Below are 24,442 nucleotides of genomic sequence, written 5' to 3'. Positions count from 1 at the left end.
TTCTGGTATCCCTTTATATGTGCTCACGACTGGTCTGCAGGGATTAATAAAAACCATGCATATCTAAAGGGATGCAGGGAAAATGTTGTAAACTATTTCTCCTTTCCCTCATCTCAACTCATTTACTCGTGGGTATACTTGAGGACACTTCATTGAAGGTGTGCACTTTAGAGAAACCATGTCTTGGGCTGCTGCCTTTGAATTAAAAGTGTATAAGGAGCAATATAGCAGTTCATTTTTATCATGGATGTGCACTTATTCTTAATGGAAGCAGGGCATAGCTAAAGGGTTAATAATAAAACCCAGCTTAAGAGGCCCAAGTCTCTTCCCATCACCTTCCATTGTAAATCCACTTATGCCGCACAAGCTCAGTCACTTCATAGATAATAAGTGTGTTCTGAAGATCTCTACCTATCATGGAAAAATTATTTTCACAAACTGTGATGTTTCCCCTGCCACCCCCATCTGCTGGCAAGGGGAGAGATAAGAAAATGTCCAGGCCAAGTGAATATATTTCACACAGTAAAGAGCTAATTCTGTGTACACTGTTACATCAGAAAATACTAGATGTGTGTTATGGAGAGAAAAAAAGATCTATTAAAGTCTATTAAAAAGTAATGTATGGATTGAGTATGATTGGCTCCAATGTCATGAACACCTGCATATTATGCTCATCAGTAAAAAATTGAATACACCTACAGAAGTTTTATAGTTATTTCTTTTGCTTCACTAATCAGAAGGCGTGTGTGCGTTCTATGCATTTTGGCAAATTTCTGTAACTTGGGTTAGAAAACTGGCAAAAGTCAGGACATGGTTAAACTCAACATTTTGACTAAATGCATTTGGCAAAAGAGAAAGGCAAAATTAATGTGTTTTTTTAAAGGATGTTATAATGGCTCCTAAGAGTTATAGGAGCTTCTTTCAACTATCCTAGACTTGATTTTGGGACCCAAAAATACTAAGACTAACCCTAAACTTGACCTCAATCCAAGGCTAACCCTAATGCTAGCCCTAACCTCAAAAGTGACCTTCACCCCAGATCTGACCCTAATGCTAACCCTGTCTCTAAAGAGACCATAGCCCCAAGGCTAACCCTAAGCCTAAAGGTAACCCTAACCCTATGCTAATCATAATGCTTTATTGTGACCCATATAGTCACTTTCATGGAGGGGCCCCTATGGTGCCAAAAACATTGTTGGAAGAATACCATACAAAAGAAATTAGGTGTGAGAGCCCACAAGGGGTTCCAGACCAGAAAAGAGGCTCCAATAGGAACAACAGCGATATATGGGTAAAAGCTATTGCTTTATTAGGTACAAAAGACTGATTATTAAATAAACAAATGAGGAACACTTCCACCAAACACCATTAAAAACACACATGACAACGTTATCAGATGTTGTAAAAAGAAAACCAACTCAGACTCACAGGCACCCACCTCCATGCATACAACTGTCTAATAATAAAAGATGTAAAGCAGAACATATATGACTGACTAGAGGCCAATAGGGTGAGTCCATATAATAGCACAGATAGTCTCAGACTATGCTGGCTAAAGGATCAGTGAGTTTGGCAATGCAGTCCTAAGAGTTAGATATCCATCCATACAGATCAGATAAAAGTCAATCTATTTATATCACGTACCTGGTGATGGAGGCCAATGGAGAGAGGACTTCCCTTGCAGCTGAGTTCCAGACTCCCCTGAGAGTGGGACAGCGGGAGTCAGGCCCAAAGTGGCACAGGTCGCCTGTAGTAGTGCTTGTTGGTGGTCCACCCAGGAGCACAGCTGATGCACGGAGATGAGGTCTGCAGACAGGTGGCACCTGTGCGAGGTATGCAAGCCCTTCCGGGAATAGAGGATTACTGAATAACCAGTTTAATCCAAGGTCAGGTACCAGGTGGGAATCAGAGCAGACGTAGTCAGATGGGATAGCCGAGGTCATAAACAGAGGAGAGAGAGAGAGTATCTGTTAGCCAAGCCGAGGTCAGATCAGGGGATAAGCAGAGTAGACAGGTCCAAGAGCAAGCCGAGTCGATATCAGGAAATCACAGGTCACAATAACACAGGAAACAGGAACAAGGTATGGGGAGCTAGAGATCATCCAGCAACTTGAGGAAGTGATGAGCCTCCTTATAAAGGCCGTCTGGCACCAAACTGAGGCTGATGCATGCTTCTGCGGCCATGCAGGGTACTGGCAGAAATGCCAGATCTTCCAGAACTTCTGCCGTGGACAGGACCCTGACAATTTATAGAAGCTCACGTGACCTTGGTGAGCAAAACGCATTGATGTCAGTACGTCATCACGGCCACACATGTCGTACCATTATTAGGCAGTTGTATGCATGGAGGTGGGTGCCTGTGAGCCCAGGCTGCTTTTCTTTTTACAACATCTTACAATGTTTTCCTATGTGTTTTTAATGGTGTTTGGTGGAAGTGTTCCTTTTTGGTTTATTTATTAATTCGGTTTTTGTACCTAATAAAGCAACGGCTTTTAACGATATACAGCTGTTGTTCCTATTGGAGCCTCTTTTCTGGTGGGGGTTCCCTGTGGGCTCTCACACCTAATCTCTTTTGTATTGATTGGTTTAGATTCTGAGAACACCACTGAATTGTCGTTAGACTCTGGTGAGACGTTCTTTTAATATACTGTATACACTGCTCAAAAAAATTAAAGGAACACTTTGAAAACACATCAGATCTCAATGGGGAAAAATCTCATGCTGGATATCTATACTGATATTGACTGAGTAATGTGTTAGGAACGTAAGGACGCCCTATCGTTTGATGGAAATGAAAATTATCAACCTACAGAGGATTGAATTTAAAGACACCCCGAATATCTAAGTGAGAAAAAATTATGTAGCAGTCTAGTCCATTTTGCTAAAATTTCACTAAAGCAACTCAAAATGGTACTTAGTAGTTTGCATGGCCCCCATGTGCTTGTATGCATACCTGACAACAGCGGGGCATGCTTCTAATTAGACAACAGATGATGTCCTGGGGTAATTCCTCCCAGATCTGGACCAGGGCATCACTGAGTTCTTGGACAGTCTGAGGTGCAACCTGGCGGCGTCGGATTGACCAAAACATGATATCTCAGAGGTGTTCTATTGGATTTAGGTCAGGCGAGCGTGGGGGCCATTCATTGGTATCAATTCCTTCATCCTCCCAGAACTGCCTGCATACTCTTGCCACATGAGGTCAGGCACCAGGAGGAACCCAGGACCCACTGCACCAGCGTAGGGTCTGACAATGGGTCCAAGGATTTCATCCCGATACCTAATGGCAGTCAGGGTGCCATTGTCTAGCCTGTAGAGGTCTGTGCATCCCTCCATGGATATGCCTCCCCAGACCATCACTGACCCACCACCAAAACGGTCATGCTGAACAATGTAAGCTCCAAGTAGCAGGGCCCTCCTATCCCTAATATCCTGTATTGTTGCTGTATTGTCTCCTGTTATATTGTAAAGTGCTGAGCAAACTGTTGGCGCTATATAAATCCTGTATAATAATAATAATGTTACAGGCAGCATAACGTTCTCTATGGCTTCTCCAGACCTTTTCATGTCTGTTACATGTGCTCAGGGTGAGCTTGCTCTCATCTGTTGAAAGCACAGGGCACCAGTGACGGACCTCCCAATTCTGATGTTCAATGGCAAATGCCAATCGAGCTCTATGGAGCCAGGCAGTAAGCAGAGGGCCTACTAGAGGATGTCTGGCCCTCAGGCCACCCTCATGAAGTCGGTTACTGATTGTTTGGTCAGAGACATTCACACCAGTAGCCTGCTGGAGGTCATTTTGGAGGGCTCTGGCAGTGCTCATCCTGTTCCTCCTTGCACAAAGCAGCAGAAACCGATCCTGCTGATTGGTTAAGGACCCTCTATGGCCCTGTCCAGCTCTCTTACAGTAACTGCCTGTCTACTGGAATCTCCTCCATAATCTTGAGACTGTGCTGGGAGACACAGCAAACCTTCTGACAATGACACGTATTGATGTGCCATCTTGGAGGAGTTGGACTGCCTGTGCAACCTCTGTAGGGTCCAGGTATCGCCTCATGCTACCAGTAGTGACACTGGCCCTAGCCAAATGCAAAACTAGTGAAAAACAGTATGAAAAGATGAATAGGGAAAACAATGTCAGTGGCATCCACCTGTAAATGTACACAACTTGGTTAGGCCACAATATAAGATATAAGATAGTGAGATGAGACAAGTTTTAACCTGAAATAAAAATGAGTGTATTATATCAGAGACAATAGCCAAAAATATTGCGCAGTCACTGGACAGTATGTAATCAACTTCTTTAGGCCGCAGTGTAAGAAGGAAATATGAGGAATGTTTTATTCAGAAATAAATGTTAGAGTGTTTTATTTTGTAGACAATAGCTACAAATATTTTCCAGTCACTGGACAGTATGTAAACAGCATGGTTAGGGCTTGAGAGAAGGGGAACAATGAAGCAGGTTGTGTCCAAGAGACAATAGTAACAAATATTTTTGAGTACTGGAGACATGTAATAGGCTGCAAAGTTGGAGATACACAATATGATTTTCCCTGCAGCAAACAGAAAGTTGACAGCTGAGGCTGAGCTGTGGAAAAATTGAACAGCACCTTTACAGTGCTGAAGCACCAGAATAGGCAGCAAACATTACGGCGCAACACTGTATTGACCCTGAAGCAAACATTAAACATTTTCAGCAAAAGCTCAGCTGCAGAAAAGTTCTGCATGTCACATTTAAAGTACCAGAGTTCTGGCCAACTCAGGGGATTGCTTTAAAAAAGGCCTGGATTCTTTCTTAGATACACAGAATATAACTGGATACTAACATTTATAGGTAAAGTTGATCCAGAGAATATCTGACTGCCTCTCAGGGGATCAGGAAGGAATTTTGTTCCCCTGCAGGAGCATATTGGATCATGCTTTGCTGGGTTTTTTTTTGCCTTCCTCTGGATCAACTGTGGGTGTAGGATTATAACTTTTTTTGTTTTCTTTTTTATGGTTGAATTGAATGGACTTTTGTCTTTTTTCAGCCAGACTAACTATGTAATGCACTCCTACAGTATTATTGGCCCATGGAGCAAATTTACTAAATTTATAGAGGAAGGCTAAGGATTTCATATTCAGCCTTCTTTGCACACTGAGCAATTGAGCTTACACAAAAACAGAACAGTAGCAATATTATTGAAAAATAACTTTTCCCATTTGGCATGCAGATCAATGCATTTAGACATGCAGGCCTCAGTTATAATATTAACAAAAGTTAAAGTGTACCTAAAACCAAGAACAGAAGTGTAATGCTGTATCATGCAGCTTACCACTCCTTAGATGTGGTTGCTTTACTATTTTTTTTCCCCTTTATTTCTACTTGTTTCACTGTAATAATTGCCCCTTCTCAACAGGACATACTAAAATTTTTTCCAACCTCTCTCTCTTGAGCTGTGAAACCAAAGAACATTCCAAGTAGACAAAGAACACCAATACTCCTGAGTGGGCCCAAAGATAACAGTTGGCTGAAATCACATCGTAGCTTTCCTGATAGCTCTCACCTTGCTGCCCTCACAAGACTGGGGAAGTCTAGGAATACTGCAACCACAAAACAAAACAGAGGGCACATTGGCCTAGTGCATTATCCTTAAACCATAACTTTATTTTTAAAAAAGTGGTAAATATTATACTCACAAAATAGCAACTGTCACAAGCTCATCATATAGAAACCCTATGAGCTCTGAGGAAGAGGCTAGACCTTGAAATGAGTTAGCCTGTTGGAGGTCCTATTGCCCTGTCATGCGACATGACAAATTGTGGATTGGACTGTGCTGTTTCTATATGATGAGCTTGTGACATTTGCCATTTTGTGAGTACAATATTTACCACTTTTTTTTTTTAAATAAAGTTATGGTTTGAGGGTATTGCACTAGGCCGGTGCACCCTCTGTTTTGTTTTGTGGTTGTAGTAAACCAAAGAACACACTTCATACTTCCAATAATGGAGGAGCATGTGATAGTGCTTGGAGATTTACCCAGTGTGTTACATAGAAGACCCCTCAGATTTCTATACCTGGCATCTAGGTACACTTTTCCCTTTGAATACATTGCTGAAAACAAGAAGTTATCGGTCTCCTCTGATTATGTTAGTTATACTGGCCCTAGAAATGAAAAGAGAAATGATTAAATATTATAAATTCCCATGTGTTTTATGGAAAATTGAATATTTAGCACCAGAGGAATTTTTTTTCCACCTAGGCCGATTCCAGCTGAAGATGAAAACCAGAATCCGAAAGATCTTGTAACAAACATTTGCCATCCCAAAGGGAATGTTTTGTTGGTTTATTGACTAAATAAGGGTATTGATTTCTTAAGAGCTTTTCTATTTCCTTTCATTGGGAAATATTGCTGGGTGTACGCTCTTCCCTGAGCAATAGGTGAGAAGCTTTATCAGAGGTGCCATAAATTTCCATCTTTGCGCTTCTTCTGCTGTGTATACAAGTGTTTGCAAGTCCAAGGGGGTTAATTTGTCCATGTTAAACGTCTCCCAATCCCCTGGGGTATCTGCTTGTAGACAGTAACGTGAGAGAAAATGGCACATTAATATACACACCTGTCATCTGTTTTGTATATGTGTACAATTAACCTGGCTTCTTTCACACGCAGCAAAATGTGTGAGTGACATTAAACTCCCTACCAGAACAGCACAATCATAATCCCAAATAATATATCTTTACAAGCAATCCATATTTCCCAACTTTCTGAGATGGAAAGGGCCACCTTTCTGTGACAATAAGTTTAAATATATGTAAACCCAATCACTAAAATCTCAAATCCTGAAGACTTTAACAAGTTAATGTAAGTTTAAACATAATTTTCAAACTTTTTAAATCTGCAGCATTCATTAAATACATGTTGATCCTGCCATGAAAGTTTTTATGCAGGCATTTCCTGTTATAGGGTGAAAATGCTCCATCCCTGTCATAAGCCTGGCTTGTTACCCAATCAGATGGGCCTACAATGGAATCTATAAGTGGCAGGTTCACCACACATTATGTAGGCATGGTCCGCTGTTTTCACTATCAGGAAACACGCCCTAGGACATGCCATGAAGCTGTAACCCTCACCCCCCAGAGGGAAAGCTGAGAACATGCCCAGGTCTTCCTTGCTAGTACAGAGGCTGTAACTTTGGAGGTAATAGGGAATGGCCAGTAATCCTAGGTCTCTGTAAGAGCAGACCCTGTCCATGCAGTAACTTCTGGTACTCAATTCCCTCTACCACATGCACACATGAGAGTCCAAAGCCAGGCCTTGCTCACAATGTCTTTGGACAGCTGCTGACACCCAACACTCTTCAGTAAAGGAGGCAAAGATCCTTCTCCAGACCAGACTCCAAAATAATACCCTCCAACAAAAAATCCTTTTAGCATATCCTCTCCAGGCCCTGAGCCTAGCAACTTCTGAGGCCCAGAAAACTACTCTAGTCAGGCTACATACCAGGGCAGCAGTCCCAGGATAAGTACGCTCTGAGCAAGCCTCTCTCCAGCCACCTTCTGGGCACCTCTTCCCAGGGATTGGCTGGGGTCTAATAAATTTTCATGAATCCAAGGTTGACCCTCCCATTCTTTCTTCTGGAAGCTTGCTCCAGAAACAGACAGGAGTACTCAAACGCTGACTTTAAGGAAACCATGACCAGACCAAAAAAACTAATAATTTCCCAACTGAGTTCAGTGAAGCTGAAAATTAAATGTATCCTAACTTTTGGCAAGGCGCTACAAAGCTATCACTGGAGTACATATAGAAAGAGGCTGCAAAAAGGGAGCGGGTGATCAGCAGTACTAAGGTGTAATACGGGATTAAAAACAGCGAACATAAGTTTCACACCGACTGTCTGATTGGGTCCATCTGCCAGTTTTTAAGGCAGACCCAATCAGACTATCCATAGCTTTCTATGCTGACACCCACCGATGTCCGATCCGATCCTGTATGCTAAAAATAGACGGATGGGTATACATTACCCATCCATCTGGTGGATCGGATGACAGTCCGGTGGAAACGGACAGGCGGTTCATTTCCGTACAACTTCCCCATAGAAAACAGCAGGCTGTGTCTGTGTCCACTCTTCAGCAGCAGAGAGGACTCAGACTCGTCATCCACTTGATCAGTGGGGATCAACAGAAAGATCCTCTGCTGAGCAAGCGGATCCTCAGACGGGTTCATCTCGTCTGAAAGGGCCTTAGAGTTTTATTTTTAAAAAATGGCAGCAGTTTATGATACACAGTACAAAGAAAATGTCATTCAGTTATGGTTTACATCCTCCTAGGACCCATCGGGGTTGATTTACTAAAACAAGAGAGTGCAAAATCTGCTGCAGCACTGCATAGTAACCAATAAACTTCCAGTTTTTATTGTCAAAGCTTAATTGAACAAGGTGAAGTAATGCCGGCCATACATGGGTCGAAATTTGACTGATTTTTCATCCGAAAATCGGACCTAAGAATAATTGGCCAATTTTCGCTGTGTTAGTGGGTCAATGGCACCGGTCAATTTTCATGGTTCCTCCCCTTTTCGGTGATCAGGCATGTTGGAAAATTTGTGAAAAACGACTGATTTTCGACTCAATGATGGTCAAATTGTACAATCGTTTTTCCGAAAAGAATATGCGTATCAGACATGATCTGGAAGAAACAGAAGTTTCACCTGTTATATGGGGTGAACTTTATGACTTGGTCGGCCGATTTTTGAAATCATTGATGGCACCATCGGATTACCGAGCGAACGACGTTTCCGATTTTCGGGCGAAAAATCCTGCAGAATTCGACCCATGTATGGCCTACATTAGAAGCTGATTGGCTACCATGCACAGCTGCACCAGATTTTGCACTCTTGCGTTTTAGTAAATCAACCACAATGTGTTTGTCTTAGGGAAGCCAATTCAAATGAATGGGTTGCCAACACAATGGAACGGATCAAAAAATGGACATGCATCGTTTTTAGCAATGCACACCCGGACCTGCATGTGCATTGTCTCAGTACACAGGGGTGCTATTGAAAATGAATGTATGTATAATGTTCTAACATGAATTGCAGTTACTGTGTGCATAAATGTGAATCCACCCTAATACAAAGCTAAAGGAAATATGAAAACTTTTTGCTATTAAAGCAAAAGCTGTCACAAACCTGGCAATTCAATCTGAACACATGATGAAAAAATATAAGAGATTACCATCTGTGAACACCACATGTCAAAACGTAGTAGATATAGAGACATAGGTAAATGAAGTTGTATGGAAAATGTTTACATTTTCTCGAAAGGTTAAAGTGTTTGCAAAGTCAAAACTTTTTTTAATTAGGGCCCTTGCACACAGGGTTGTCTGGTTGCTGTGTGTGTCCAGAGAGGCACAGGTACAGCATGCATCCCTACTGCCTGCAGCCTGTCAATGTCTATGGCAGGCTGCAGCTGGATGAGGCTGAATGTTGTACCTAATGGTACCTGTATTTAGGGAACTATGAATTCAGGGACAAATGCCCAGAACACAAAAGACCTGGCACATATACAGTAACAGCTGGTCACCCCTGTGTTCAAAGGGCCTTAGAGAGGAGACAGGTTAAAACCCCTACTTGGTTAATTGTTGCTGCCTGTGCCCCACTGGGGAGATTTTTTTTCACTTCCTGCTCTGGAGATGCAAAGGAAAATAAGAACAAAAATCTTCCCAAATAAGAATAATAACAATTCCCATATTGGACAGCTGTCCTCTGGTCACAGGACAAAGAGAGGGATGACTCTCCCCAATATTGACACAAACAGTAGCAAACGCTTCAATTCAAATGTAAGTACAGCACTAAAGCATAAGTGACAAATGCAATCATAAAATTCTTATGTGAATAGAAGTGTTCATATGAGTGGTGCACCAAAATGAAAATTCTGATGCCGAAAGCGAAAATTCAAAATGTACTTGGCCAAAAACCGAAATGCGCAGTTTTTAAAAATGAATATATATTTTTAGTAAAAAAATACACTTTGATGAAAAAAAAATATATACCCCAATTTTTGTTTGTAAAATATGAAAGAGGAAGTTACGGTGAGTAAATAGATACCAAACATTTCACGCTTTAAAATTGTACACGCTCGTAGAATGGAGTGAAACTGTGGTACTTAAAAATCTCCATGGGCGATGCTTTAAAAATGTCTACAGGTGAGCAGTATAAAGTTACAGAGGAGGTCTAGTGCAAGAATTATTGCTCTTGCTCGTGGCGATTCCTCACGTGTGGTTTGAACACTATTTACATATGGGGGCATGGCCTACGTATGCGTTCACCACTATGTGCAAGCACGGGGAGATAGGAGTACTTTAAAAAAAAAATATTTAATGTTTTGGGGGTTTTTTTTGCACTGTTCCTTTAAAAAAAATGTAATCACTTTTATTCTTATCGCAAGAAATGCATGCATCCCTTATGATATAATTAGTGACAGGTCCTCTTTATGGGGAGATATGGGGTCAATAAGACCCCACATCTCTCCTCTGCAATGTAAAGCATTAGATAAAAAAAAAGCATTGATCTAGTGCTGTATTAAAAAAAAATGAAACTGTGCTTCATTAAGTCCAGGGTCAAGGCAACCATCTACCAGGAGATTTTGGAGCACTTCATGCTTCCTTCTGCAGAAGAGCTTTATAGGGATGCTGACTTCATTTTCCAGCAGGACTTGGCAACTGCCCACACTGCCAAAAGCACCAAAACCTGGTTCAATGACCGTGGGATAACTGTGCTTGATTGGCCAGCAAACTCGCCTGAGCTGAACCCCATAGAGAATCTATGGGGCATTGCCAAGAGAAAGATGAGAGACATGAGACCGAACAATGCAGAAGAGCTGAAGGCCGCTATTGAAGTATCCTGGTCTTCCATAACACCTCAGCAGTGCCACAGGCTGATAGCTTCCATGCCACGCCACATTGAGGCAGTAATTGCTGCAAAAGGGGCCAAAACCAAGTACTGGGTACATATGCATGCTTATACTTTTCAGAGGTCCAATATTGTTCTATGTACAATCCTTGTTTTATTGATTGCATGTAATATTCAAATTTTCTGAGTTTGTGGATTTGGGGTTTTCATGAGCTGTAAGCCATAATCATCACAATTATGACAAATCACGGCTTGAACTATCTTGCTTTGCATGTAATGAGTCTATCTCATATATTAGTTTCACCTTTTAAGTTGCATTACTGAAATAAATGAACTTTTGCACAATATTCTAATTTTTTGAGTTTCACCTGTAGTCCGTGGCACTACAGGTCCCAGCAATGCCCGTTGTTCGTGGAACTGCAAGGTACAGCAATACCAGCTGGGATGCTTAAGAGTGCTCATGATCCAACATAGGAATTAGAGATGAGCGAAGAAATGAAAAATTCGATTCGGCTGATTCGGCGAATTCCAGTGTGAAATTCGATTCGATGCGAATTTCTCCGCTACGAAGATGACTTATTTAAAGGGTTTCTAGGCTTCAGAGAGCCTTTAAATTAGTGCAGAACACTGTACCTTTAATTTAAATGCCCTTGGAGATGAGGAAGGAGAAGGAGAAGGAGAAGGATGAGAAGAAGGAGAAGGAGAAGGATGAGAAGAAGGAGAAGGAGAAGGGTGAGAAGAAGGAGAAGGATGAGAAGAAGGAGAAGGATGAGAAGAAGGAGAAGGAGAAGGATGAGAAGAAGGAGAAGGAGAAGGATGAGAAGAAGGAGAAGGAGAAGGATGAGAAGAAGGAGAAGGATGAGAAGAAGGAGAAGGATGAGAAGAAGGAGAATGATGAGAAGAAGGAGAAGGATGATAAGAAGAAGGCTGAGAATAAGGAGAAGGATGAGAAGAAGGAGAAGGAGAAGGATGAGAAGAAGGAGAAGGATGAGAAGAAGGAGAAGGAGAAGGATGAGAAGAAAGAGAAGGATGAGAAGGAGAAGGATGAGAAGAAGAAGGATGAGAAGAAGAAGGATGAGAAGAAGGAAAAGGATGAGAAGAAGAAGGATGAGAAGAAGGAGAAGGATGAGAAGAAGGAGAATGATGAGAAGAAGGAGAAGGATGATAAGAAGGACAAGGAAGAGAAGAAGGAGAAGGAGAAGGATGAGAAGAAGGAGAAGGATGAGAAGAAGGAGAAGGATGAGAAGAAGGAGAAGGATGAGAAGAAGGAGAAGGATGAGAAGAAGGAGAAGGAGAAGGATGAGAAGAAGGAGAAGGATGAGAAGAAGAAGGATGAGAAGAAGGATGAGAAGAAGGAGGAGAAGGATGAGAAGAAGAAGGATGAGAAGAAGGAGAAGGATGAGAAGAAGGAGAAGGAAGAGAAGAAGGAGAAGGAGAAGGATGAGAAGGAGAAGGATGAGAAGAAGGAGAAGGATGAGAAGAAGGAGAAGGAGAAGGATGAGAAGAAGGAGAAGGATGAGAAGAAGAAGGATGAGAAGAAGGATGAGAAGGATGAGAAGAAGGAGAAGGATGAGAAGAAGGAGAATGATGAGAAGAAGGAGAAGAAGGAGAAGGATGAGAAGAAGGAGAAGGATGAGAAGAAGGAGAAGGATGAGAAGAAGGAGAAGGATGAGAAGAAGGAGAAGGAGAAGGATGAGAAGAAAAAGGATGAGGAGAAGGAGAAGGATGAGAAGAAGGAGAAGGAGAAGGATGAGAAGAAGGAGAAGGATGAGAAGAAGGAGAAGGATGAGAAGAAGGAGAAGGAGAAGGATGAGAAGAAGGAGAAGGAGAAGGATGAGAAGAAGGAGAAGGAGAAGGATGAGAAGAAGGAGAAGGATGAGAAGAAGGAGAAGGATGAGAAGGAGAAGGATGAGAAGGAGAAGGATGAGAAGAAGAAGGCTGAGAATAAGGAGAAGGATGAGAAGAAGGAGAAGGATGAGAAGAAGGAGAAGGATGAGAAGAAGGAGAAGGATGAGAAGAAGGAGAAGGAGAAGGATGAGAAGAAAAAGGATGAGGAGAAGGAGAAGGATGAGAAGAAGGAGAAGGAGAAGGATGAGAAGAAGGAGAAGGATGAGAAGAAGGAGAAGGATGAGAAGAAGGAGAAGGAGAAGGATGAGAAGAAGGAGAAGGAGAAGGATGAGAAGAAGGAGAAGGAGAAGGATGAGAAGAAGGAGAAGGATGAGAAGAAGGAGAAGGATGAGAAGGAGAAGGATGAGAAGGAGAAGGATGAGAAGAAGAAGGCTGAGAATAAGGAGAAGGATGAGAAGAAGGAGAAGGATGAGAAGAAGGAGAAGGATGAGAAGAAGGAGAAGGAGAAGGATGAGAAGAAAGAGAAGGATGAGAAGGAGAAGGATGAGAAGAAGAAGGATGAGAAGAAGAAGGATGAGAAGAAGGAAAAGGATGAGAAGAAGAAGGATGAGAAGAAGAAGAAGGATGAGAAGAAGGAGAATGATGAGAAGAAGGAGAAGGATGATAAGAAGGAGAAGGAAGAGAAGAAGGAGAAGGAGAAGGATGAGAAGAAGGAGAAGGATGAGAAGAAGGAGAAGGATGAGAAGAAGGAGAAGGATGAGAAGAAGGAGAAGGATGAGAAGAAGGAGAAGGAGAAGGATGAGAAGAAAAAGGATGAGGAGAAGGAGAAGGATGAGAAGAAGGAGAAGGAGAAGGATGAGAAGAAGGAGAAGGATGAGAAGAAGGAGAAGGATGAGAAGAAGGAGAAGGAGAAGGATGAGAAGAAGGAGAAGGAGAAGGATGAGAAGAAGGAGAAGGAGAAGGATGAGAAGAAGGAGAAGGATGAGAAGAAGGAGAAGGATGAGAAGGAGAAGGATGAGAAGGAGAAGGATGAGAAGAAGAAGGCTGAGAATAAGGAGAAGGATGAGAAGAAGGAGAAGGAGAAGGATGAGAAGAAGGAGAAGGATGAGAAGAAGGAGAAGGAGAAGGATGAGAAGAAAGAGAAGGATGAGAAGGAGAAGGATGAGAAGAAGAAGGATGAGAAGAAGAAGGATGAGAAGAAGGAAAAGGATGAGAAGAAGAAGGATGAGAAGAAGGAGAAGGATGAGAAGAAGGAGAATGATGAGAAGAAGGAGAAGGATGATAAGAAGGAGAAGGAAGAGAAGAAGGAGAAGGAGAAGGATGAGAAGAAGGAGAAGGATGAGAAGAAGGAGAAGGATGAGAAGAAGGAGAAGGATGAGAAGAAGGAGAAGGATGAGAAGAAGGAGAAGGAGAAGGATGAGAAGAAGGAGAAGGATGAGAAGAAGAAGGATGAGAAGAAGGATGAGAAGAAGGAGGAGAAGGATGAGAAGAAGAAGGATGAGAAGAAGGAGAAGGATGAGAAGAAGGAGAAGGAAGAGAAGAAGGAGAAGGAGAAGGATGAGAAGGAGAAGGATGAGAAGAAGGAGAAGGATGAGAAGAAGGAGAAGGATGAGAAGAAGGAGAAGGAGAAGGATGAGAAGAAGGAGAAGGATGAGAAGAAGAAGGATGAGAAGAAGGATGAGAAGGATGAGAAGAAGGAGAAGGATGAGAAGAAGGAGAATGATGAGAAGAAGGAGAAGAAGGAGAAGGATGAGAAGAAGGAGAAGGATGAGAAGAAGGAGAAGGATGAGAAGAAGGAGAAGGATGAGAAGAAGGAGAAGGAGAAGGATGAGAAGAAAAAGGATGAGGAGAAGGAGAAGGATGAGAAGAAGGAGAAGGATGAGAAGGAGAAGGAGAAGGATGAGAAGAAGGAGAAGGAGAAGGATGAGAAGAAGGAGAAGGATGAGAAGAAGGAGAAGGATGAGAAGGAGAAGGAGAAGGATGAGAAGGAGAAGGATGAGAAGAAGGAGAAGGAGAAGGATGAGAAGAAGGAGAAGGAGAAGGATGAGAAGAAGGAGAAGGATGAGAAGAAGGATGAGCAGAAGGAGAAGGATGAGAAGAAGGAGAAGGATGAGAAGAAGGAGAAGGATGAGAAGAAGGATGAGAAGAAGGATGAGAAGAAGGAGAAGGATGAGAAGAAGGACAGTTCTGTGACAGTTTCTGTCTATTTCTGACAGTTCTGGGACATTCACTCCATACAGCGGTTTCAACCGCTGTATGGAGGGAATGTCATGGAACTGTCAGAAATAGACTATTAATGACAGTTCTGGGACTGTCCTTCCATGCAGCGGTTGAAACATTGTATGTATTTGTTTCCATAAATGGATCCATTTATGGAAACAAATACATACAATGTTTCAACCGCTGCATGGAAGGACAGTCCCAGAACTGTCATTAATAGTCTATTTCTGACAGTTCCATGACATTCCCTCCATACAGCGGTTAAAACAGCTGTATGCAGTGAATGTCCCAGAACTGTCATAAATAGTCTATTTCTGATAGATCTGGGACATTCACTCCATACAGCTGTTTTAACCGCTGTATGGAGGGAATGTCATGGAACTGTCAGAAATAGACTATTAATGACAGTTCTGGGACTGTCCTTCCATGCAGCGGTTGAAACATTGTATGTATTTGTTTCCATAAATGGATCCATTTATGGAAACAAATACATACAATGTTTCAACCGCTGCATGGAAGGACAGTCCCAGAACTGTCATTAATAGTCTATTTCTGACAGTTCCATGACATTCCCTCCATACAGCGGTTAAAACAGCTGTATGCAGTGAATGTCCCAGAACTGTCATAAATAGTCTATTTCTGATAGATCTGGGACATTCACTGCATACAGCTGTTTTAACCGCTGTATGGAGGGAATGTCATGGAACTGTCAGAAATAGACTATTAATGACAGTTCCGGGACTGTCCTTCCATGCAGCGGTTGAAACATTGTATGTATTTGTTTCCATAAATGGATCCATTTATGGAAACAAATACATACAATGTTTCAACCGCTGCATGGAAGGACAGTCCCAGAACTGTCATTAATAGTCTATTTCTGACAGTTCCATGACATTCCCTCCATACAGCGGTTAAAACAGCTGTATGCAGTGAATGTCCCAGAACTGTCATAAATAGTCTATTTCTGATAGATCTGGGACATTCACTGCATACAGCTGTTTTAACCGCTGTATGGAGGGAATGTCATGGAACTGTCAGAAATAGACTATTAATGACAGTTCCGGGACTGTCCTTCCATGCAGCGGTTGAAACATTGTATGTATTTGTTTCCATAAATGGATCCATTTATGGAAACAAATACATACAATGTTTCAACCGCTGCATGGAAGGACAGTCCCAGAACTGTCATTAATAGTCTATTTCTGACAGTTCCATGACATTCCCTCCATACAGCGGTTAAAACAGCTGTATGCAGTGAATGTCCCAGAACTGTCATAAATAGTCTATTTCTGATAGATCTGGGACATTCACTCCATACAGCTGTTTTAACCGCTGTATGGAGGGAATGTCATGGAACTGTCAGAAATAGACTATTAATGACAGTTCTGGGACTGTCCTTCCATGCAGCGGTTGAAACATTGTATGTATTTGTTTCCATAAATGGATCCATTTATGGAAACAAATACATACAATGTTTCAACCGCTGCATTGAAGGACAGTCCCAGAACTGTCATTAATAGTCTATTTCTGACAGTTCCATGACATTCCCTCCATACAGCGGTTAAAACAGCTGTATGCAGTGAATGTCCCAGAACTGTCATAAATAGTCTATTTCTGATAGATCTGGGACATTCACTGCATACAGCTGTTTTAACCGCTGTATGGAGGGAATGTCATGGAACTGTCAGAAATAGACTATTAATGACAGTTCTGGGACTGTCCTTCCATGCAGCGGTTGAAACATTGTATGTATTTGTTTCCATAAATGGATCCATTTATGGAAACAAATACATACAATGTTTCAACCGCTGCATTGAAGGACAGTCCCAGAACTGTCATTAATAGTCTATTTCTGACAGTTCCATGACATTCCCTCCATACAGCGGTTAAAACAGCTGTATGCAGTGAATGTCCCAGAACTGTCATAAATAGTCTATTTCTGATAGATCTGGGACATTCACTGCATACAGCTGTTTTAACCGCTGTATGGAGGGAATGTCATGGAACTGTCAGAAATAGACTATTAATGACAGTTCCGGGACTGTCCTTCCATGCAGCGGTTGAAACATTGTATGTATTTGTTTCCATAAATGGATCCATTTATGGAAACAAATACATACAATGTTTCAACCGCTGCATGGAAGGACAGTCCCAGAACTGTCATTAATAGTCTATTTCTGACAGTTCCATGACATTCCCTCCATACAGCGGTTAAAACAGCTGTATGCAGTGAATGTCCCAGAACTGTCATAAATAGTCTATTTCTGATAGATCTGGGACATTCACTGCATACAGCTGTTTTAACCGCTGTATGGAGGGAATGTCATGGAACTGTCAGAAATAGACTATTAATGACAGTTCCGGGACTGTCCTTCCATGCAGCGGTTGAAACATTGTATGTATTTGTTTCCATAAATGGATCCATTTATGGAAACAAATACATACAATGTTTCAACCGCTGCATGGAAGGACAGTCCCAGAACTGTCATTAATAGTCTATTTCTGACAGTTCCATGACATTCCCTCCATACAGCGGTTAAAACAGCTGTATGCAGTGAATGTCCCAGAACTGTCATAAATAGTCTATTTCTGATAGATCTGGGACATTCACTCCATACAGCTGTTTTAACCGCTGTATGGAGGGAATGTCATGGAACTGTCAGAAATAGACTATTAATGACAGTTCTGGGACTGTCCTTCCATGCAGCGGTTGAAACATTGTATGTATTTGTTTCCATAAATGGATCCATTTATGGAAACAAATACATACAATGTTTCAACCGCTGCATTGAAGGACAGTCCCAGAACTGTCATTAATAGTCTATTTCTGACAGTTCCATGACATTCCCTCCATACAGCGGTTAAAACAGCTGTATGCAGTGAATGTCCCAGAACTGTCATAAATAGTCTATTTCTGATAGATCTGGGACATTCACTGCATACAGCTGTTTTAACCGCTGTATGGAGGGAATGTCATGGAACTGTCAGAAATAGACTATTAATGACAGTTCTGGGACTGTCCTTCCATGCAGCGGTTGAAACATTGTATGTATTTGTTTCCATAAATGGATCCATTTATGGAAACAAATACATACAATGTTTCAACCGCTGCATTGAAGGACAGTCCCAGAACTGTCATTAATAGTCTATTTCTGACAGTTCCATGACATTCCCTCCATACAGCGGTTAAAACAGCTGTATGCAGTGAATGTCCCAGAACTGTCATAAATAGTCTATTTCTGATAGATCTGGGACATTCACTCCATACAGCTGTTTTAACCGCTGTATGGAGGGAATGTCATGGAACTGTCAGAAATAGACTATTAATGACAGTTGTGGGACTGTCCTTCCATACAGCGGTTGAAACATTGTATGTATTTGTTTCCATAAATGGATCCATTTATGGAAACAAATACATACAATGTTTCAACCGCTGCATGGAAGGACAGTCCCAGAACTGTCATTAATAGTCTATTTCTGACAGTTCCATGACATTCCCTCCATACAGCGGTTAAAACAGCTGTATGCAGTGAATGTCCCAGAACTGTCATAAATAGTCTATTTCTGATAGATCTGGGACATTCACTCCATACAGCTGTTTTAACCGCTGTATGGAGGGAATGTCATGGAACTGTCAGAAATAGACTATTAATGACAGTTCTGGGACTGTCCTTCCATGCAGCGGTTGAAACATTGTATGTATTTGTTTCCATAAATGGATCCATTTATGGAAACAAATACATACAATGTTTCAACCGCTGCATTGAAGGACAGTCCCAGAACTGTCATTAATAGTCTATTTCTGACAGTTCCATGACATTCCCTCCATACAGCGGTTAAAACAGCTGTATGCAGTGAATGTCCCAGAACTGTCATAAATAGTCTATTTCTGACAGTTCTGGGACATTCACTCCATACAGCGGTTTCCGGCAAAAAGTGTATGTGCAGAGTTCCTCTATTCTGCAGATACACTTAGAGGAGCTCTGCAGATACACTTAGAGGAGCTCTGCACATACACTTTTTTCCGGTTTGGAATTATTCTTATTTTCATCCTACTTCTTCTTCTTCTTCTTCATCCTCATCCTCATCCTCTTCTTCTTCTGAGGATGAGGATGAAGAAGAAGAAGAAGAAGAAGTAGGATGAAAATAAGATTAATTCCAAGCCGGCAAAAAGTGTATGTGCAGAGCTCCTCTAAGTGTATCTGCAGAGCTCCTCTAAGTGTATCTGCAGAATAGAGGAACTCTGCACATACACTTTTTGCCGGCTTGGAATTATTCTTCTTTTCATCCTACTTCTTCTTCTTCTTCTTCTTCATCCTCATCCTCAGAAGAAGAGGATGAGGATGAGGATGAGGATGAGGAAGAAGAAGAAGAATGAAAAGAAGAATAATTCCAAGCCGGCAAAAAGTGTATGTGCAGAGTTCCTCTATTTCTGACAGTTCTCTCACAGCTTCTTCACATGTACAGCGGTTGAAATATCTGTATCCTAAATGGAAACTAATAGATACAAATTGTATCTATTAGTTTCCATTTAGGATACAGATGTTTCAACCGCTGTACATGTGAAGAAGCTGTGAGAGAACTGTCAGAAATAGAGGAACTCTGCACATACACTTTTTGCCGGCTTGGAATTATTCTTCTTTTCATCCTACTTCTTCTTCTTCTTCTTCTTCTTCTTCTTCTTCATCCTCATCCTCATCCTCTTCTTCTGAGGATGAAGAAGAAGAAGAAGTAGGATGAAAAGAAGAATAATTCCAAGCCGGCAAAAAGTGTATGTGCAGAGTTCCTCTATTTCTGACAGTTCTCTCACAACTTCTTCACATGTACAGTGGTTGAAACATCTGTATCCTAAATGTAAACTAATAGATACAATGTTTCAACCGCTAAACATGTGTTCCTTCTGTCAGAGAACTGTCAGAAATAGCGGAGCTCACTGCAGGGACACTTTTGCCGGCTGATCGGGAAATGTTCGATTCGCGCACCCGAAGTAGGCAAAATTTCGGTTTCGACACGAATCGAATATTTCCTGAAATTCGACTCGAATTCCGGTTCGCCTAGTTCGATTCGCTCATCTCTAATAGGAATCCACCACCTTATATAAATATGCACTCACCAAAACTTTACTAATGCTGATCCTTATGGGGGGCCCCAGGAAGCCATAAATAGAGATTGGACTTCTCCAGGGTCAGGGCCATGCAAAACCAGCAAAGTATCCTCTTAGTAGGAGAAGATCACCACACGAGCCTAAGGTATGGCAATATAGTGTAGTATTTATTGTAATGAGTTAAAAGCAATCCACGTGGATACAGCAAAGAGTTAAATGCATAAAAGCATACCAAAATGGCAGCCACTCCGAGCTCCAGTCACGGCAGCATGTAAGGCTCCACCCAACACGTTTCATGCGTCTTCATGAGGTATCAAACCTTTCCCTATTCTAGGATCTACTGGTTAAGATATCATTCAGGCTTGACTGAAGGTATTTTCTACATTTTCTACATTTGCATATTTTTACCTTACTTCTAATTATCTAGGCTTGTAACAGACTTACTTAAAGGCCCAGGCACACAGAAGCTGAAAATATGTCCAGGATAAAATTTGGGGCATTTTGCAGTGCACAGGGAGCAGCAGGAGATGCATACAACCTGTCATTCCACCAACCAAAGGCTCTGTGTTGGCTGATCGCTAGTGTCCTTGCAACCATTGACATCACTGGATGCTAGGATGCCAAAGGCATAATTGGTTCTTATGGTACACCATAACAACCAATGATGCTGTAATAAAAAGTCTTATGGTGTAAATCCATTGTCGGTCAAGTCATCCAGTGATGTAGATTCACTTAAATCATGATGAACAACCATGGATTTACACCATGGGACTTTTTTTTTTTTTTTTTAAATAAAGACCTTTGTCAGATATGTGATGTGTTTATCTACTTTGTATTTTTTGAACCCCTTACTCATTTACGTAGGAAGAGGGGGTGGACATCTGGAGGTCACAGACCCCACATCTACTGGGCCAGGGATCTTAAAAAGATCCTTTATTCATAGCAACAGTGGGACAAGGCGCATTGTCAGTGGCCACCCTTCCTGGCAAGGTAAAGGTATCCTCCCTATGATTAGGGCTTGTTGCCTGGTATGGTTCAGGGGGGTTGCCCTCCAGTCATGTACCTGTCAGTGGAGCGCGAGTTGATGAGGGTGTCTTCCTGCACAATTCCCCTCCAAGCACCCATGGTGGTGAAGACAGGGACTGCTAGGGCAGCAGAAGGGTGCAGGTGCCAGGAAATTGGTTTAGCAAGCTTGAGCTTGGAGATGCTGAGGTCTGATGGGTAGAGCATGCACATTCTCATCTTTGCACATCTTTACTTTCTTAAGCTCCTTTGCTTGAGAATATTTTCACGTCTATGAATGGCGATGACTTTCTGATACCTCCCTGATGTAGCTAGCCAGGCTACATGCTCTGCTAAGAACCAGGTGTGAATTCTGGGGAGGACCCCATAGTTTGTTTTTTTTTTGCTTTTTACATGGGGTACCCCTTAAAAACCAATACCAGACCCTCCTCAAAGATAAGGCTCTGGTATTGATTTTTGGAGGAGCCCCTTACTCATTTACGTAGGAAGAGGGGGTGGACATCTGGAGGTCACAGACCCCACATCTACTGGGCCAGGGATCTTAAAAAGATCCTTTATTCATAGCAACAGTGGGACAAGGCGCATTGTCAGTGGCCACCCTTCCTGGCAAGGTAAAGGTATCCTCCCTATGATTAGGGCTTGTTGCCTGGTATGGTTCAGGGGGGTTGCCCTCCAGTCATGTACCTGTCAGTGGAGCGCGAGTTGATGAGGGTGTCTTCCTGCACAATTCCCCTCCAAGCACCCATGGTGGTGAAGACAGGGACTGCTAGGGCAGCAGAAGGGTGCAGGTGCCAGGAAATTGGTTTAGCAAGCTTGAGCTTGGAGATGCTGAGGTCTGATGGGTAGAGCATGCACATTCTCATCTTTGCACATCTTTACTTTCTTAAGCTCCTTTGCTTGAGAATATTTTCACGTCTATGAATGGCGATGACTTTCTGATACCTCCCTGATGTAGCTAGCCAGGCTACATGCTCTGCTAAGAACCAGGTGTGAATTCTGGGGAGGACCCCATAGTTTGTTTTTTTTTTGCTTTTTACATGGGGTACCCCTTAAAAACCAATACCAGACCCTCCTCAAAGATAAGGCTCTGGTATTGATTTTTGGAGGAGCCCAATGCTTTTTTGGATCTGTGCCTTTACAGAAAAATACCGCAGTTGGCCCCAAACCATGCTAATTGTGTCTGTAGCAATCTGACAGAGGTGACTGAGCTAAATATACATTCATTTTAGTGAGAGATAGTTCCACCCACATCTACCTACATAATAGAGTTCAGTTTGATGTGTGCTATAGTTACAGAACTCCATGTTTGCAATGATGCTTGCAAAAGTGTGCAATAAAATTAGTTTCTGCTTCCCATCTCAGAAAGTTTGGAAATATGTTGATTGTTGCAGGTGAGAAAGCAAACCTATGGATTTTATGCCTATCGGCTTTGAACTCACAAACATTATGCGGAATACAAAAAAAAACAGGTAGACCCACATCAAAAGCTTACCATTCTCACACTATGGATTATAAATATCGCTGAACACAACTCCGACAGACTTGCCATTAACACCCATGAAACACTTCCCAGCTGTTATCAGATAGATGTCACACACTTCTATAGAGAAACCGTAATATCTTCCATTCTCTACCATGTCCAAACCCTTGCACTTTGCCAAAATAATCAATGAACATATCATCACTTCAGCTCAACTATCAAAATAAGGCCCAAATAGAAAAATGAAATCGGTTAAAAAAGACGGTGATTTTTTTTTTGTGTTTAATTTAGATAGTGCTTGTTTTAAAGCCCAACTCTGGACAAACTTTTGTTTTTAATAGAGTGGGACAGAGTTAGGACCTCTCTCGGGTTTTTACTGTCATCTGAGACCCTTTTGTGGAGCTCTCCTCTAACTTCCCATAATGACAGGGATACAGGGGTACACACAAAAACAACAAGGGTTAGAAGGGTTAGAATGTTTGAAAGTGTTTTTATTTCTATTTGTGCTTTTCTGTTCCTGTGGTGCTCTTACCACCAATTTCTTTTTACAAGTGTGACTGGGACAGGAAGTGAGGGAAATCTCCCCAGTGGATTCACAGGTAAAAATACAAGTCAGAGAGAAAATGTCAACTTTTCCACATTCTATACTCACTCTCTGGAGCTGAAATGTAAAGCGTTGCTAAACCCTCAACAGTATAATCAGTCTGTATATGCAGTATAGCATGCTTGTTATACTCACTGTGGAATGTAAGGGGTTAATCCTCTGTATTGTGTAAAAAGGCTGTTTGATCCTTTCTTCTCTGCCCCTCCTCTTGTTGAAATGACCACCTGATACAGACTGAATCCGTAGTCACATGCATATGCTCAGTTTGGTGTGTATTGCTAGAGAGGGTTTTTTTTGTTCTTGGTAGAGTGCATGTGATCAGCACAGGGCCAATCAGCACTGTCCTAGAGCAGAAAGAAAACTCTTCCTTCAAGCTTTAACCAGTGCTCTGCTGAAGTCACAAGACTGCTCTAACTGCTGATGAGAAAGGTATTTAGCAGTTTATATTTACTGAAATAATTGCATTTCCATGTTTTGTGTACTGTGAGAGACCAGATAAAGTGAATGCAGGGTCATGGGTTTAGTATCACTTTAACTAAAATCTTCCATTAAAATAGTCCAAAAATTACCATAATTCCGAACAATCTAGATTTCAAGATGCATAAAGGTTTGGGGCATTCCTAAAGTGTACCTGGTTTTTCAAATATAGGCCAAGTCTAATTTTTAAAATATGGGCCAATTGGGGGTGTTGGGCAGTTCAGGGAGGGGTTTAGCTTGTGTTGATTATTTATTTTAAAAGGTTGTAAAATATAAAATTCTTAATAATCTGTGAGTGAAGTGACTAGAATAAATATTCTCTCAAAAGCAAATGGAATAAATGGCTCATAAAAACTTTTTTCGCATGATGACAGAAATTCCAATGTCTATCTCTTTTGACGATCTGTTGATACATATTCATTTTTTAAACATTGACTTTTAACCAACCAAGTCAAATTGGAAGTGATGCCAAAAGGTGTATGCCCGGAACATTATTAATTACACAAAATAACATCTGACCTCACCCTTGGTCTCATATAGTAGTAGAACGTCCATTAACCTTCTTAAACTAGTCTTGATGCATTGTAACGTGGTACCATATTTCAATGAACATGTACGCTCACTTCTGTGCTCAGAAACTGCTGCATGAATGTTCTTTTCTGTTTTTCTTTTTTTCTTTTTTTTGTATTTCAATGGTTTTTATTAATTTTAAACAGTATAAAACACAGGCAACAAAACACGCCCACGCAGGGGCTATCAATTGCACCAATAAAAAAGGCAAAATAGAGCAGACAACGCTC

The 24,442-nt window shown here is 41.6% G+C and overlaps 1 long non-coding RNA gene across 3 annotated transcripts in view; it reads right to left on the bottom strand.

Annotated features, from left to right (window-relative positions):
- The window catches only part of LOC149473040 (uncharacterized), a 152,877-nt gene that overhangs the window by 46,654 nt on the left and 81,781 nt on the right, over positions 1 to 24,442 (bottom strand). The window contains exon 2 of one of the 3 annotated variants that reach the window (XR_016313766.1): positions 1,645 to 1,863. The exons of the other annotated variants lie outside the window; for them this stretch is intronic. This is a non-coding gene — a long non-coding RNA (uncharacterized LOC149473040). The remainder of the gene's footprint in view (positions 1 to 1,644; positions 1,864 to 24,442) is intronic. 3 annotated transcript variants of the gene reach the window in all.

The sequence above is a fragment of the Staurois parvus genome, unplaced genomic scaffold, assembly GCF_062004578.1.
Source record: "Staurois parvus isolate SC_StPar_1 unplaced genomic scaffold, SC_StPar_1.0 ptg000018l, whole genome shotgun sequence".
Lineage (NCBI taxonomy): Eukaryota > Metazoa > Chordata > Amphibia > Anura > Ranidae > Staurois > Staurois parvus.
This window is presented reverse-complemented; position numbering and strand designations above follow the sequence as displayed.